Source organism: Drosophila willistoni (assembly GCF_018902025.1).
Source record: "Drosophila willistoni isolate 14030-0811.24 chromosome XR unlocalized genomic scaffold, UCI_dwil_1.1 Seg144, whole genome shotgun sequence".
NCBI lineage: Eukaryota > Metazoa > Arthropoda > Insecta > Diptera > Drosophilidae > Drosophila > Drosophila willistoni.
Window position 1 is genome coordinate 6,328,877 of NW_025814057.1, and position 16,360 is coordinate 6,345,236.

Here is a 16,360-nt window from a genome sequence, read left to right on the forward strand (position 1 = left end):
TAGAGAGAGAGAGAGAGAGAGAGAAATTGCCAACTATTTTGCAGTTTAAATTTTGGCCAATTGTCTGGTAAATAAAATATTTCAAAATAATAAACTAAATTGCTCATGGTAAGCCAATAAAATTGCTCGAATTATTAATTATTGACTCTGTAAAGGAATTTGCATAAATTCTTCAACAATTCATTCATCAATATGTACTAGGCACACCAACAACAATAGTTTGTAATTACCGCAACAACAATTGTTGCTTGTCACCGCAGCAACAGACGCGCCTCTGACAACAGTTGCTAATGACAACAGCAGCAATAAACTTCAAGTTCGACAAATTATTAATTAATTTTACGATTTCCAAAATTCATTTGTCTGTTTATTACCCATAAATTTCTAAATTGCCGATGCCTCTGCTTACTTTTTGTTAATTTTGCGTTAATTAAGTAGCTAATTATTATTATTGTTAACTCCTATGTCACTAAAATAACTCAAAATTTGACAAAAATTTACACAAATTAAGTTTTAGTTTAAAACAAAGTTTTATTATTTTTTAATTCTTATGTAAATATCTTGATATCCTTATCTTAAGATATGCATATTTTTTTTACATTCAAGGAAGATAATTTTACTTGGATTTCAACAGTGTTTATCCTTATGTTTACTGCTCTTACTTTGTCTTGGTAATGCTCTCTATTCAATTTCGATAAAAACTGCCATATATCAGGATTTGAATTGAATTGCCACAGCGGTTGAACTCTTTGATGATGCTGAAGTTGAAGCAGGTGGAAATTGAAAGTAAAGTTCAATAACCCATTCACATTTGCTTTAATTAGATCAAAAAGCAAATTACCAAGGTCGAAACAAATTTCATTTAGATTTATACACACACGCACACGACAAAAGACGCAGGGAGATCGGCATCAAGATCGAGATCAAGGGAACAAGCCAACAAGAACGAGACCAAAAAACTACAAACAAATATAAAAAAAAAAAACGAGAACGGACTTTGGCAGGCTTTTAGCTTTTAGCTCTGCCATAATTCAGTTGCCCAGATAAGCGATCTTAACTATCTACACGATCTGAACAGGGGATTGGGACTGGGACTGGACCCGGACTGGGGCGACTGTCGGCGACAATATTTGCATGCCATCATGCCACACGATGCAGTCGTCTGTCTGGTAAGCCATGGAGACTTCATCTCCATCTCTATCTCCGCTATCGACACATGGCTTTCTTTCTCTCTCTCTTCGACTTGAGCTTTCGCTTAGCTTCTCTTTTTGGTATCAGGGCCCATCATCGGTCCATCTTCACATTTTTCCTCCAACTTCCCATCTCTCCAATCTACCATCATCAATGCGAAATGATCGCAAATTATCTGCCTGAGTGGTATGGGACTTTAAAAGGCGAGCGGGTCTCTTCGATCTTTTACAGCTGACCATTGTGACATTGTGGCGGGATGTGTCGTTCGTCTTAATGGTTTTGTGACATTTTAAGATTCAATTCGATTATAGTTACTTAACGATGGCTGGCGCAAGATGAAAAGAACAAACACACACACACAAACACACATACACATACATACATACATGTGTGGGAAATTTCTATAATATTTCACTCACAGTCTGCTAGAAATGTTTCTACCTAATACGCCATGTTCACATTTTAATTGATCAACTTAAAGTTTTTGAAAAATAAAGTTGTTTTATTTCTTCTCCCTTTTTCTGTTTGCTTTTCTTTTGGACTTATAATCTCTCATCTTTTATAAAATTCTTGATAAAAGCAACACGATTGACATTTTTGGTTTTTGTCGCTAAAAGACGAACGACAACTCCATTTGTATGCGTTTTGCGTTTGCAAAACAACGACTGGTGAATACCCTATTTAAAAACTGTTAAGTTATGGTGCAAAACTCTTGAAATGCTTCGAAACGTTATAGGAATATAATTTGTTATTTAAACGTTTTGAATATTAACAAATGAAATTGGCTATATATGTTCATATAAAGATTGCCGAAAGCTTAAATTGATTAAATTTATTATACTTTATCGATCTGTTATATAAGATTCTCTAGTTGATTTTTAGGTTACCGATTTAAGGAGTTATTCTCTTTTGGTTTTAGAGTATTTCACAGGTAAACTGGAAATGGCAAGCAAATTGTATTCTCCTCCCGCTTACCTTACCTTACCCAACCCCTTTCGTCTGTTTTTGTTGTTTTGGTTTTTGCAGCTAAGATTAGCATCAATTTCTGGCTACTGTTGTTGCTTTTGGGAAGCACAACAAACCAAAAACAACAACAACAACAATATAACAACAAATTTTTATTTTTTTGGCCGATTATGATGACTTTTTGAAGGGGAGGAGAGAATGCAAAAATGAGAGACAGAGAAGGATAGTGAAAACGACAAGGAAAACGTTTTTGGGGGGTAAATGTTAAACGAATGTTTATGCAAATTAGAAGCGATCGCCGCTTCTGTTTGATGTCCTTTGCCAGCCAAAATAAAAAAAGAGTTGAATCTGTTGCCGCTGCTTTGGCTGCTGCTGTTGCTGTTGCCAAAGCCAAATTCAATGATGAGATCAAGCGTTGGCAAAGCAATTTTTGGCAACACGGGTAGCTGGGCCCTCCTCAGTCCCAGTCAGCGAGAGAGAAAGAGATTAAGTCTCGATACCGCAAACGGTAGCTGCAATTTGGCATAACATTTTGTGGCAACAGTTGGCCCAAAAACAAAAACAGCAACCAAAACCAAATTAAAGCAAAACGGTAAAGGTAATGCCAAGGCAAATGACAGCAAACATAACTCGGAAAGGCAAGGCAAGGCAAAAATCAATGAGAAATTGAATGCATTTGTCGTTTCTGTTTGTTTCCTTTTTGTTGTTGTTGCTGTTGCAGTTGTTGTTTTATGTTTCTCATTTAATTAAGTTAATTATAATGGTTAAATCGATAAATGGCTTGCAGGAAACTCGATGATAATCTTTGATTAAAACTTCATGTTAATATCAAATACTATTCACACATTGATGCCACCGCCCTCTGCCAGTAGCTGCCACGGTTTATTCCCATTTCCATTTCCATTCCCATTGCCATCCCAGTGACAGGCATATTGGACCCACCCACTTTAACTCTAACTGCACTGCAACAAAGGCGACCTGAATTGCTACAACTCAGCCAACAGGCAACAGCAAACCAGAGAGAGACGGGGGGAGAAAAAAAAATTAAACTTTGCATTTAAATTGCCATTTCTATTTGTTTGTCCAGACAACAGTTGAGCAGTTGGCAGGTTGGAAAGGCCCAGGAATAGGAACACACTAGTGACAGCAGCAATAGCATAGCACAGAGCACACTAGAAAGTAGCCAAACACACACACTCACACACACACACACTCACGTAGTCGGGGACAGAATAATAATTGCATCTAGTCACAAATTAACATAGTACAAAAAGCTTTACAACTCAATTTCAATAGAAAACCATGTTAAAAGAAGAGCACACACATTTGTGCCGACAGGAAATCTAATGATCATCTTAATTGTGTGTTTCAATTAATATCGTTTCAATTTCAATGTTTCTCAGTGCATGATACCAGATGCCAGAGAGAATCTATGAAATGCATTTGCCTGGCATAAACATTATGGGAATGCCTGCCATGGAAAAGCTTCTATGTTTCTCTTAGTAACTGCAGCAAAAATTCCTTTTGTCATCAGCATCAAATTGGAAGCAAGAATTGTACATTCTAGTAGAAATATCTACTGTGTTTGTGTCCCATAAGCAACATTTTTGGGTGCGATGGCAACAGTTTTCAGTTCCCTCATCAATAATTGCTAGTGACAGCAGGAATAATTAGCTTTAACTTGGCCAAGCTTTTACTTCGTTAAAATTTCAAGGGATATTTCTATTAGTTTTATGCATTTTTGGTTTTGGCATTCTCAAAGGACATAAATTTTGTCATATCAGAAGGAGCTTTTTGAATTTCTAAGGTTAATGTCCCTAATAGGCCTACACCTGTCAATTGAACACCTGTCAACCCTTGAATAGCTCCCACTGACACCCCACTGCCTTTGGTTATGCCCGATTCAGTTGAATTTCCTTAATGCCTGTCGGTCTGTTGGTTTGTCTGTTGTTCGCCTGTTCGTCTGTCTGTCTGTCTGTCTATATGTGGCGTCTGCATGATTGGCGTTTGAGGCGTGCGCGTGCGCGTGTCTGTTTGGCGTTGCTGTTGCTTTTGCTGTATCGGTCGAAACAATTAATTTGAATAATTAGCAGCTAACGACGCGACTTTACGACGATTGCACCGTGCCGCTGCCGCTGATTGCTCCAACTCAAGCTCAACTTGTCGATTGTGTCACGCCAATAGAGAGAAGTCGCAGAGGAGGCAGTTTTGTGAAACAGACAGAGGCAGGCCAAAGTCAAAGGCGGCTCAAGGAAGGTGGTAAGTGGAGGAGGCGAGAGATGGCAGGGGGCATCGGGCAGGTTGGCAATGCTGGCGATATATAAAAAATGCATTTGGCACTTGAGAATTTATGTGTGTATATGAGGGGTTGGAGACAAGGAGCATGTTGATGACGATGATGATGAGGATACGAGGAGAACGATGAGGAGGAGTTGGCTGGCTGGCTGGCAAGTACGTCACGCGAAATGATGAATTACTCGCCGGGGACGAGCGTCAGGCTTTGATGAGAGACGACAGCGTGAAATTAGACAAAAGGATAAGATGGGAAGAGCGGCGGTGGTGTTGGAGTTTGTGTTGGTGTTCGGTTATTAGGACCTAGAGGACGGGAAAAAGCTGTAATATGTGGAAGGAGAAACCATGTACCATATGTGTGTATACGCGATGTGACTGTCTGGGCCCTGTCGGCTTGACTTTGCACTCGAGGCGGCTGCTGGTGCTGCCGCTGCTGCTGCTGCAGCAAAACGCGCCTTGACTTAATGAAGATGACAAGAGGAGTTTTCCTTTTATTTTTTTTCTTTCTTATATTTCATACTCATTTCATTTGGGAGATGACAACGTGAGTCAAACCACCAAAATCTGATTAAGCTAAAGAGCAATTTGAAATAAAAACATGTTAGTTTGGAAAGAAGATAGAAGATAGATAGAAGATAGATAGAAGATAGATAGAAGATAGATAGAAGATAGATAGAAGATAGATAGAAGATAGATAGAAGATAGATAGAAGATAGATAGAAGATAGATAGAAGATAGATAGAAGATAGATAGAAGATAGATAGATGATACATAGAAGATAGATAGAAGATAGATAGAAGATAGATAAAAGATAGATAGAAGATAGATAGAAGATAGACATAGCAAGTAACAAAAGTCTGTTTTTGGTTATATAAACTTATTATTTATTCCTTTTGTCTTTTCATACAATAAGCGAGAAGGTTCGCTGCTCATCCTGTTAATGAAATAATGATGTAAGATATAACTTAAACATGAAACCCTTAGGCGAAGGAATAAAACTAATCATATTGGATGAGACAAAGACAGTAATATACACTTAATACGAAACATATTGCTACATATAGAACAAACCTAGAAGGAGTAGGGAAGTTAAGCTTAAGGACAAAAAAAATACATGTAGGTTAAAAATCAGTAGACCTTAGACAGAAGATGATGTCTAGCGCTTGTAATTAGGGTTATTCATTGGGTAATTCAGCGGAGAGCTATGCTTAGATGCGTTTGGCTTGTGGCACGTTGTCATCTCTAGGTCGACGCATGGGCGTGTTTCGGTTTGGCGAATCCTTCATAGAGTCATAGAGGTATAAAGGGACATGCATGCATTGCATAGGTGTTGCTGCTGTTGTCATACGAGGCGTTAATTTATTACAAATTATTATGATTTCTTTTTTGTGTGTGCGTGCTTACTTTATTCTCTCTTGTTTTTGTTTTTGTTGCATTTTTGTTTCTTTTTTTTTGTTGTTTTTATATTTTTCGCTTTTTGTTTTTTCTTCCGGAAAAGAAAAAACCAACAACAAGAAGAGAAGAAACAGCAGCAACAACAACAACAACAACAACAACTCTCGTTGAAGACGTCTAGACAAATGCACTTCAAAGGTTAACATGATAAATGTCGTTTGTTGCTTGTGACGCGACAAAACTTCGTGCTGCTGTTGCAGTTGTTGCTGTTGCAGCTGCAACACTTGGCTTGGCAAATGGGTAAAATGTCGCCGCAATGCAGTTGGGGATTTGTTTAATGTTTCTTTTTTTGTTGGTTTTTTTTTCCCTTCCTTCAGTTTGTTTGTTTATTTTTTTGTCCTCTCCTTGTATTGTTTTCTCCGATTTTGTTTGAGTTTTTTTTTGTCTGTCGTGTGGCAATTATTAAGCTAAGCAAGTCAACAAATTAATCAAAGACGTGAGCAATTAAACTGGCTGATGGAAATATTCAAGAGACTTTTAGTAAAATATAGCTCGACTTAGAGTCATTAAGAGTTGACAGACAAAAGCAATTTCTAATTGCCAAATAGACAGATCTGCAAAGACTTTATAAACAAAACTAATTCTTCTCATCTCTAGTGTGTAGGCAACTTTCATAATGAGAAACCTGATCAAATGCCACAAATCATAAGATTGCCGATTTCCAATTCCAATTCCATGTTCTTCTAATTGTGGCCCCTTTTGCAATAATTGCATTAAATATGCGAGAAAAATGGTAAAAGCTAAAAACAAAAACAAAAGAAGTAACACCAGAAAAAAAAATAAAAACTTGTCTATACCGATTGGCCATATCTATCTATAACTGTGCCAACACCAGAGGAGGTTCTCTTTGTGGTTGTTGGTGTTGGCTGTTGGCTGTTGCAAGTTGCTTCATCTTCAATTCCTCAATTCTTTGACTCATATGTGAATATGAGATGTGGTGAATGGACCGCAAACCGCGACACCAACGGCCACTAACTGGCAGCAACAGTCAGTAACAACGGTCAGTAATAACAGCAACAACTGCAACAACAACAACAACTGCAACTGGCAATACACTAACAAGCGACTTTTAGCCAAATTAAGTTGTCCAGTTTGCGGTGTACGCACAGCGGGTTGCAAATAACAATCTCCTGTTTACAGCAACCACAACCAACTGCAACAACAGCAATCAAAAATTGCCAACATATAACACCAACACCAACAACAACAACAACAACAACAGCATCAACCAAAAACAACAAGAAATCATAAAAAATTGCAACGACCTAAAAAACGCATTTAACTCATATTTCTTGCCAGTCTCAAAAATGTATTTTGTTTTCATTTTTTTTTCTTCAGTTTTTTGTGATTTTTCTGTTTTCCTTTTTGGTTTTTCTCTGTGTGTAACGTTACCTAGACAAAAAAAAAACATAATGCAAAGGCCTTTGCTCCTACAACATTGCTCCTATGTCGATTTCATATAAATTGTCAATATTTGACACATTTACGTGCCATGAAAACCAAAAAAAAACAACAACAAGAAAAAACACAAAAATATCAAATCAGAGAACAGAAAAAAATGCAACGAAATTTATCACAGTAAATCACATTCAATAAAAATGTAATTGAAGCTCGATTACCCTTACTTTTATCTACGGCAAAAAAAAAATGTATTCTTTATACGAAGAAAAACCATTGCAAAAGAATATTTTACGATTATTTAAACTTATACGTATAACATGCAATTACGGTTCAATAAGCAAATAAACTATATATACACTATAGAGTATGTATGCCATATTGATTTCATGTTTAACCATATCAAACATTAATTTTTTACATTTTCCCCTTAGTAAATTTTACAGATTAAACTCTTTGAGAGAAGATTGCCCTAAAGAGAAATTCAATTTGTTTTGTTTAATACTTAAATCAATAATTAAATTATAATGCCTTGCTTATGTTAGGGTATAAGAAAAACTTCCTTAATGAAAATGCCCTCCCCTTCGAGTCAAGAAAAATTAAGTTAATTTTGCTAGCCAGACAAAATATTTTTCAACACATTACGAAAGTTGATTTGTTGTTGTTTTTGTTTTTGTTGTTGTTGTTGTTGTTGCTAGTGTCTGCTCTTGGCTGTTGCTTCTGCACATCGTCGATGACGTCGAAGTTGGACAGCAAAAATTATTAACTAAAAGAGAAGGAAGAGTGCAACAAAAAAAAAAAGGAAAAAACACTACAAAAATTGCTTGAAAATTGACATTTGCTCGTTAATGGTGTGTATGGTATGGGCCACTTGGCTGACTTACCTGGCCAAGACGGCTGGTTAGCTTGGTCATGCAGCTGACCAACCAACCAACCAACCACCAGCCTCGTTTGGGTCTTTGTGTAGCTGCCGCCAGAGCCGTCGCCTGCGATTGCCAATAATTTAGAGCTTTTAATAAAAATGTTGCTGCTGTTGCCATAGCCAACTAGCCAGTAACAGCAACTGCAACAAGATTTATATCATAATTTATTTATTAATTTCATTAAGTAAATTTTGATTTGATAAATGGACATTGTATTTTTGGTTTGCCTTTAGCCAACGGCAAATGCCGAAAACTGAAATGGAAATTCAACTTAATAACTTAAACTCTACCCACCTCTCCACTTCTCGTTCTCGTCTCGTCCCCATGCCACTGCTGCCACCCTGCAAAACCAATTACTCTCATACATGTCTATATATAATAGATATATCCATACAGACCAAAGAAAATACAAAATTCACATGCATGTTTATAATCGGAAGCCAATTAAGCTTCAATTATCCGAATTCTCACAGATTTTGTATTAGATGCCAAACTAATTTGATTTGCTTCAACAAATTTAACAATTTACAATTTGAGCCAAGCTAATAACGATGCATTATCCTAAGCTGTAAAAGGAAGACCTAATTATATTTTGACTTTAATCCTTTTTGAATTTGTTAATGTTGTATTCACAAGAGGCTTTAATCAAGGAATGCATTGCTCAAAATTCGTATTTACCATCCTTAATCCTTTATTTAGCAAAGTTTTCTTCTAGATTGCTTGCCATAGCAAGAAAGGGTTAAGTTTATATCTTATATTAAGGCCAATAGTTATTTTCAATTAGGGCATTGTATTAAGTATTTATTATTAATTATTTAACTAATATTAACCGTAATTGATTTCAAGAAGATTAAGGAATTCTAGAAACCTTTTGCTAAAACAAAAGTAGGCCAACAATTCTCTCAATTAAATAACATAATTTATTTTACAACCAATAATTGTTAAACATAAAATATCGATTTAAATTTTTTGTTTAGTCATTTTGATCGAAAAGAACAATGAAAAGCAATATCATAAATATCGATAAAAATTAAATAACATCTTGAATAATGGCCAACAATTTTTGGATGAACATAAAAAAATGATTAAAACTACATTTAATTTTATATACAATAATAAAACTAAAATGCAACGAAACGAATAAATTTAAGCTACATAACAGCAACAACAACAAAGAGGCAAATGTTTGCGCCATCAACAGCAACAACGAAAAATCAAAAGCCCATAAAACTGACGACTAAAATCAATTGGCATAGCCTAAACTTAAAGGCGGACAGGGGAGCACAGATAGATAGAAGTGGTACTGGTGGGGGGGATGGAGGACAAAGGAAGGCTACCAAAAATTGAAGGTTTTTTTTGCCAGGCAACAACGGTTACAGTTGGCCTCTTGCCAAATTCAATGGATTTTACTTTTCGCTTTTTAAAAGCGAAAAAAATCTACTGTCGTGACCAATTAGTGATCCAACTGAGCGGGTGAAGCAGCAGCAGCAGCAGCAGCCACCACCAAAGAGCCAGATCGACGGGGGGAGGCGTGGTCGCGCAGGCGCACGTCAACTGAAGGCAGGCAGGCAAACGGACGGACGGACAAGAATAGAGACAGCAAAAAGCGAGAAACCAAAAACCGAAAACCAAAGTTGCTAAGCAAAGTTGAACCGCACTTTACATTCAAAATATTTTTGGGACTCTACAAAAAAAAAAAAAACGTTTGTTGTTGCAGTTGCATTTGCTGCTTCGAGGGTCTCCGACAGCATATTTGTTTATTTTTTCTCCCATTTCGTGTGTGTGTGTGTGTGTGTGTGTGTTGACTGTTGGCAAATCTTTTTGCCTGTTTTCGTAGTTGGGCGTGTTTTTTTATGGTCTAATCTATGGCCCATGTGAAGGAGTTGGAGGGAGGTGACAAGTAGAAGATGCAGTTCAGTTGAGACTAAACAAAGTGTTTCTTTTATTTAAATTGAATATTTTACCACTAAAAGTATGCAATAGTCAATGAATGCGCTCTATAATTGGGCCAAATTGAGACAAGACTTTTCCTTTCCTTCTATAACAACATGAAGTTTTTCTGTTAAGTGTTTGTCATTAGGTTTCATTAGATTGCAAGATTATTTTGTCTGCTTATCTGCAGTTTAAAATTAACTACTTAAAAGTTAGTGTCAAGTTTTTAATTTGGAAGTTTCTCTTTCTCTGTGTGTGTGTCTCTCTGGTCCATATTAGTCAGTGAGCAGTGAGCATCATCACCAGCAGCAGCAACAGCAGCAGGAGACAGCATCCATGACTCATTTGGCTCAGTGGTACTTTGGCTTACTGGCTGCTCGCTGCTGGCTGCTGGCTGCTAGCTGATGGGCGCGACACTCACTTGAGTTGCAAAAATCTGCCAAGAAATAACTGACAGTGTACACAAGCAACACTAATTGCTGTAAAATTACAAAACACAGACACAGAGAGTGAAAGAGACATAGAGCAACTACAACAAGTGACTGAGACTGAGACTGTAACTGGGGACTGGGATTGGGATTGGGTCGGAGTTTGCGAGTGTGCCTGGGATCCTGGGATCCCATGTTCCATGTGAAGGCAACTTAAACGAAATGAGCAACACAACATCAACAACAACACCAGCAACAGCAGCAACGAAAAAGAACTGCAAACAACTCAATTAACACAAAAAAACAGCACACTGTAATCGGGTTGCGAAAAGAAGTTCTTTTTTTGTTGTTGTTGTATGTACTTTTGTTTTGGTGGATTTTGGGTTGTCTTCTGACCACCATCAAACCACCACACCACCGACCCTTCACAACCGACCAACTCAACAGACTCAAGCGTCCTGTGGCATGCCACATTTTTTGTGGGTTCCTCATTGCCCTTGCGCTTGATGATGCAAATGTATGCAAGTTGACAAGCCAAAAGGAGGAAAAGAAATATAAACTGGAAAGAGAGATGGGAGCAACATTGGTAAAACATAATGTGACCAAGAAATTTAAAGAGAATTTAGGTTAAGAAAAGACCAGCTTGAAACCGACCTAGTGAAACTAAATGAGTTTGAAATTCTATAAATTTTGATTAAAATCTGTTTGAAACTATTTAATATTTAGCTCAGCATGGGTATTAGATGCCTTTTAGATTTAAGCCTAATAATATTGGCAATACATGGATAATTGGCAATACATCTGTATTTATGTCTAACTTATAGTTAACATAAAAATGGGGGAATGAAAAGTTTTGTTTACAAAGTGTTCCTTATCATTTAGTTAGGACAATATTCAGTTAAGCTACAAGCCATAAAAGTAATAAAAAAGACGCACAAAAACTGTAAAAAAATAAATAAATATAAACATTTTTATATAATAGGGTAAATTATCAGATGTCCTGCTTTGGCTCATCGTCAGAGTCACGCCCTAAATCATTTTAAGCAAACACTTGAGATCCGTAAAATGAACGCCCATTGTATGGGGTTCTCGTATACATCTCATTGTTGGTTTATCAAAAGAAAGCTTATTAATAATGCACAAATGTGAATACGAAGAGAACGAGCAACAGTGCCTCCTCTCAGTCTTCACATAATCACTAAATCAAAAAGGAGTAACTAAAAGCCAGAAAAAAATATGTATGTACATACAAACATAAATACAAAAAACTCTTCTGACATGAGAAATATGAAAATTGAAAAACGTTGAAAACGTTGAGCAATGCCAAGTCCAGTTTCAGTTCAGTTCAGTTCAGTTCCAGGAACAACAGAAGACAGAGCAACAACTCCATTGATGCACACATAACTCAAATCCAGGCCCCAAATAAAAAGAACCAACAAGCTCTCCAGCAACTGAAAACGCCCAAAGCGCGAGACTCAACACTTCAAACAAGTTTTTGACACCGAAGCACACACTCTCACATACCCCAAAAAAGAAACAACAAAATAATAATGAAATGAAATGAGTAAAGAAAAAAAAAAATCAAAAAACGAGTAAAAGGGAAAATATTTTTTATTGGCCATTTCAATTATCTTAATGCACTTTAATATACCCAGCAGATCTGCCAGAGATCCCAGAGAGTTGAAAACTTCAGTTTTACCGTTTTCCAGTATGTACATGTGTGTGTGTGTGTGTATGTATGCCTGTGTGTGTGTGAGTGATTATCAGCTAATAAGGCATCCATAAATTTTGGTAAGCAGCAGCAGCAGCAGCAACAGAAACCACAGCCAAGCCCGAAAATGCCAACGGGCCATTGCCTCGAGATGATGCCACAGATTGAGCCAGGGAGATTGCAATTAATTTGCAATAACTTTTGATAAATGTTCAAGTGGATGTGTACAGGAAAGTGGAATTAACGTCACACGATAACAAGTTGACGCGATTAACCGACTGAGATATACCCACTGAAGGGACTAACACACACACACATATAGACACACACGTATAGAATCAAGAATTTATAGTCTAAAAACAGGTCAGAATCATGTTCTTAAACACAACACTTTAAGGTGTTCAAAACTAAATTTTAGTCACTTTTACTAAAGTTTTTACTGGTGATTCGAAAACCTAAAAATAGAAGATTTAAATCGATTTCAAATCTTTTTTGTCCCCATTTAAGTCTTTGAAATTTTAAAATCAACTCACTAAATAGTGAATTTCAAGTGTTTCAAAAGTTTTTCAAGAGAGTTTTTCCCGTCCATTCCCGTTAATTACACTCAATTAAAGCTAATCCATCGGCGGCGCTATCAGTGCCAATTAAGGTGAATCTAATATCATTGATTTTGGTATTGGTTTCATTTTTTTTTAAGCACATTTTGCTGTTTTGCCCAAATCTTTTTCGATAAAATCTCAGAAACAGAAATACACCATAAGGCCATCTAATTTTATTAACTTGGTCATCAAATTTTATGCACGCCTCGAGCAAAAAAAAAAAGAAAAAAAAAACATTACATGCGACAAATTTGCCAACAGAGAGAAAGAGAGAGTGGAAGAGGGAGGGAGAGGGAGATATGGAATGGTCGTTGTTGCCTTTTGGTATGAAAATATTTGAAAAATGTTATCAATGAGCGAAAAGTTAATAAAAAATAATTAATTTAAGCGAATTGCTGGGAAACAGCAGCCGAGCAGCCAAGCGACCAAAGCGACTGGGATACCGTGTTCAGGAGGACCAAGACCAAGGCGAAGACCAGGGCGGGGTCCACATGCTGTTGCTGCTGCTGCCAGCACATTTAAATTGAATAAAAGTTGCTGAAAACGACGTTGAAGCTGAGGCTAAAACAGCAAAATGCAACGGCAACAACTTGGCAAGTTGCTGTTGTTGTTGTAGTTGTTGTTGCTGCTGCTGCTGCTGTTGCTGCTGCCGTTATGCGCTTAACATCTTGGCATCCAATCAATTAGTTTTTATGCGCTTCCCATTGCCAACTGTTGTTGCTGTTGTTGTTTATGTTGCTGCTGTTGCTGTTGCTGTTGTTGGCCTGGGCCAAGCCTCTCTTTCTCTTTCACTGCACTCTGTGTACTCTGTGGCAAAAGTCGTCAGCACAGTGTCAGCAACAAATTGGCGAAGGGACCCAGCGACAACGTCGTCGTCATCGTCATCGTCATCGTTGTCGTCGTCGTCGTCGATGATGATGACAACTAAACGTGGACAACACTCGCAGCTGGCACAAAAAAAAAAACACTAGATAACATAATATTAAGGAAAACCAAAACAAAAAAAAAACAAAAAATGGAAATGTAAAGAAAATATTACCGAAACGAATTTCGGTTCCCGTGAACAACGGCAACAACAACACAACCATTTAAGTTTGCTGAATTCGTTTCGGTATTGGAGAGACTGGTAAACCGCAACGAAATTGCAATTTACTTTGCGTAGTGACTGACTGGCTGACTGACGCCCCACAGCTAATGAAATGTCCCTGTCTGTCCCTCTTTCTCTCTGATTTGATTGTAATTTGTAGAAATTCTCAATTGTTAGACTCTCTTGTTAATGTAACCCTTTTACCATTGCATTCCCCGATGGAAAGTTCTTGGACCTTGTGGTCCAGTGTCTACCAGCAGCTTTTTGTCTTCTAGTCAAATGTAATGCAGCAAACATACTTTCGTAAAACAGAAATAATCGAGAGCTGTGAGCCAGCAGTCAGCAGAGAAACGGCATCAGGCTTAGTCTTAGCCTCAAATGTTATTCAAATGGCTTTCAAATGCCAACAAAATGTGCGCAAGTTTGCGGTTGTTTTTACCCCCCACTCCACCCTGATGCTCTCCCTCACTCTCTTATTCTCTGTTGGTTTTTTTTTTTTTTGTCTGTTTGAGTGCGATTGACAAATCAATTTGGCGATGGCTTTTGGGGTTTGTGTAAGTTGTGAGATTTTGGCAGGAGCAAAAAACAAAAAAGAAAGAAAGAAAGAAAAAAAATGGGCAACACCTGCTGGTGGTTAGTGGTTGTTGTTGTTGTTGGTGGTGGTGGTGGTGCAGCAACAGCAGTGACTGCATTTTGGCCAAGAATCCCCGCTAACTGACACCTCAACCAAGCCAAGTCGGGCCACGTCGATCAAAGCGGATTCGCATTCGAACACTTGGCAAATATATGCGCATTGCTAAGCAGAAGTGCAACGGGGGAGGGGTATGAAGATGGGGGTAAAGGCGGGCGTTGGGGGATAAATCGACGACAAGCTGGCGGCAGCTCTGTCTGCATAAATGCATGCGGATGAGGCTGTGGCTCTCTGGCTATTGCTCAACCTGGAGCTGGGAGTCGGGAATCGGGCGTCGGGAGTTGGGAATTGGAGGATCTGCCTTGTGGCATCTGCATTTTGTTGGCAAAACTGCTGCAATGGCAATGGCAATGGCCAATGGGCTTTCGGCCAAGTCATTGCCGCTTGTTGTTGCCATTGTTGGCTGTTGTCCAAACACAACTGAAGTGCTAAAAACATTCCAATGTCAGGTATTAGCAATTTAAGTTAACCACATTGATGGGGCAGCAGCCTCAGCCTCAGCATCAGCAGCAGCGGCGGTGGTGGCGGCAAACTTCTTCTCTTCTCTCTGTCTCTGGGATTCAAAACTCCCAACTCCGACTCCAACTGCAACATCAAACATTAACTGTGGACACAAAAAACGATACGATACGTTTGTACGTAGAATTGAAAAGATAAGAAACATTTCCCATTGATTGCACAACAATGTTGAATTTTAGACACCTTGGCTAATTTACTTGAAGAATGCTTTCAACTCATAAATCATGAATCATGTGTCAAGCAATACAGCATACCGATTCATCATAAGATGCAACCATTTGCATTAGCTTTTCATCGCTACGGCAACAGCTCAGACAATTCAAATCTCCTTAAAACCACAATGAAACCAACTGACATTTAGACAAGAATTCGTTTGTCAGATCATCTCTTTTTAGAGATGAAAGGCTACTAAATATCTGCCGCTTCAGTTAAATATCGATCAAGTTTAAAATAAGTATTCAAAAATGAAGTCCTTAGCTAGCCAGGACATTGCCTCTTCAAGTCTAACAAAGTGAATCTACCTAAAAGTGCCACAAATGACGTTTAGAACAAAAGTCATCCCAACGATGTGAAGGACTTAAAGTTAGTAATTAGTTTGTTCCTTCAATTTGAATAACAAACTAATTATTGTTAATTAAATGAAAAGTTACTGCAAAGATTGACACAGAGTTTTTTATTCTTATTTAAAAAAACCTTTTTAGTTATGAAATAACAAAAAATTTTTTACTTTTTACAGAACTAAAACCACAACCTTGAATTCAAGCAACATTTGAAGAGCTAAGTGACCATAAAAGTGATATATCAAGATCAGGTAAGAACAATAAGGATAAAACAATTGAGAATTTCACAAAGTAATAATCATTATTTCCACAGAAGACAAACTGGAATAGATGAGCGAAAGAAATGCATCTTAAGTATGTCTAAAAAGAAGTGTAACTTACTTTCATTTCATTTGCTAACGGATTCCCTTACTTTGGAGCTTGAAGAAAATGCAGGTAATGTTTTCTCTTGTCATCTACTTAACCCTTTTTTTTTTTTGCTCTGCGCCATTTCGCTGGCAGTCATAAATCTTGAGGGGCTTTAACCCAGAAACCATTTCTTTGCCATTGGCATAGAAATTGGTATTGAGGGAATTGGCATTGGCCAAACCCTTTCCAAGCGCAGCGTT

General features: G+C 37.6%; 1 long non-coding RNA gene across 3 annotated transcripts in view; it reads left to right on the plus strand.

Annotated features, from left to right (window-relative positions):
* The window catches only part of LOC111519750, a 60,556-nt gene that overhangs the window by 3,923 nt on the left and 40,273 nt on the right, over positions 1 to 16,360 (plus strand). For all 3 annotated transcript variants that reach the window (XR_006954724.1, XR_006954723.1, XR_002724471.2), the window contains exons 3-4: positions 15,929 to 16,003; positions 16,066 to 16,187. This is a non-coding gene — a long non-coding RNA (uncharacterized LOC111519750). The remainder of the gene's footprint in view (positions 1 to 15,928; positions 16,004 to 16,065; positions 16,188 to 16,360) is intronic.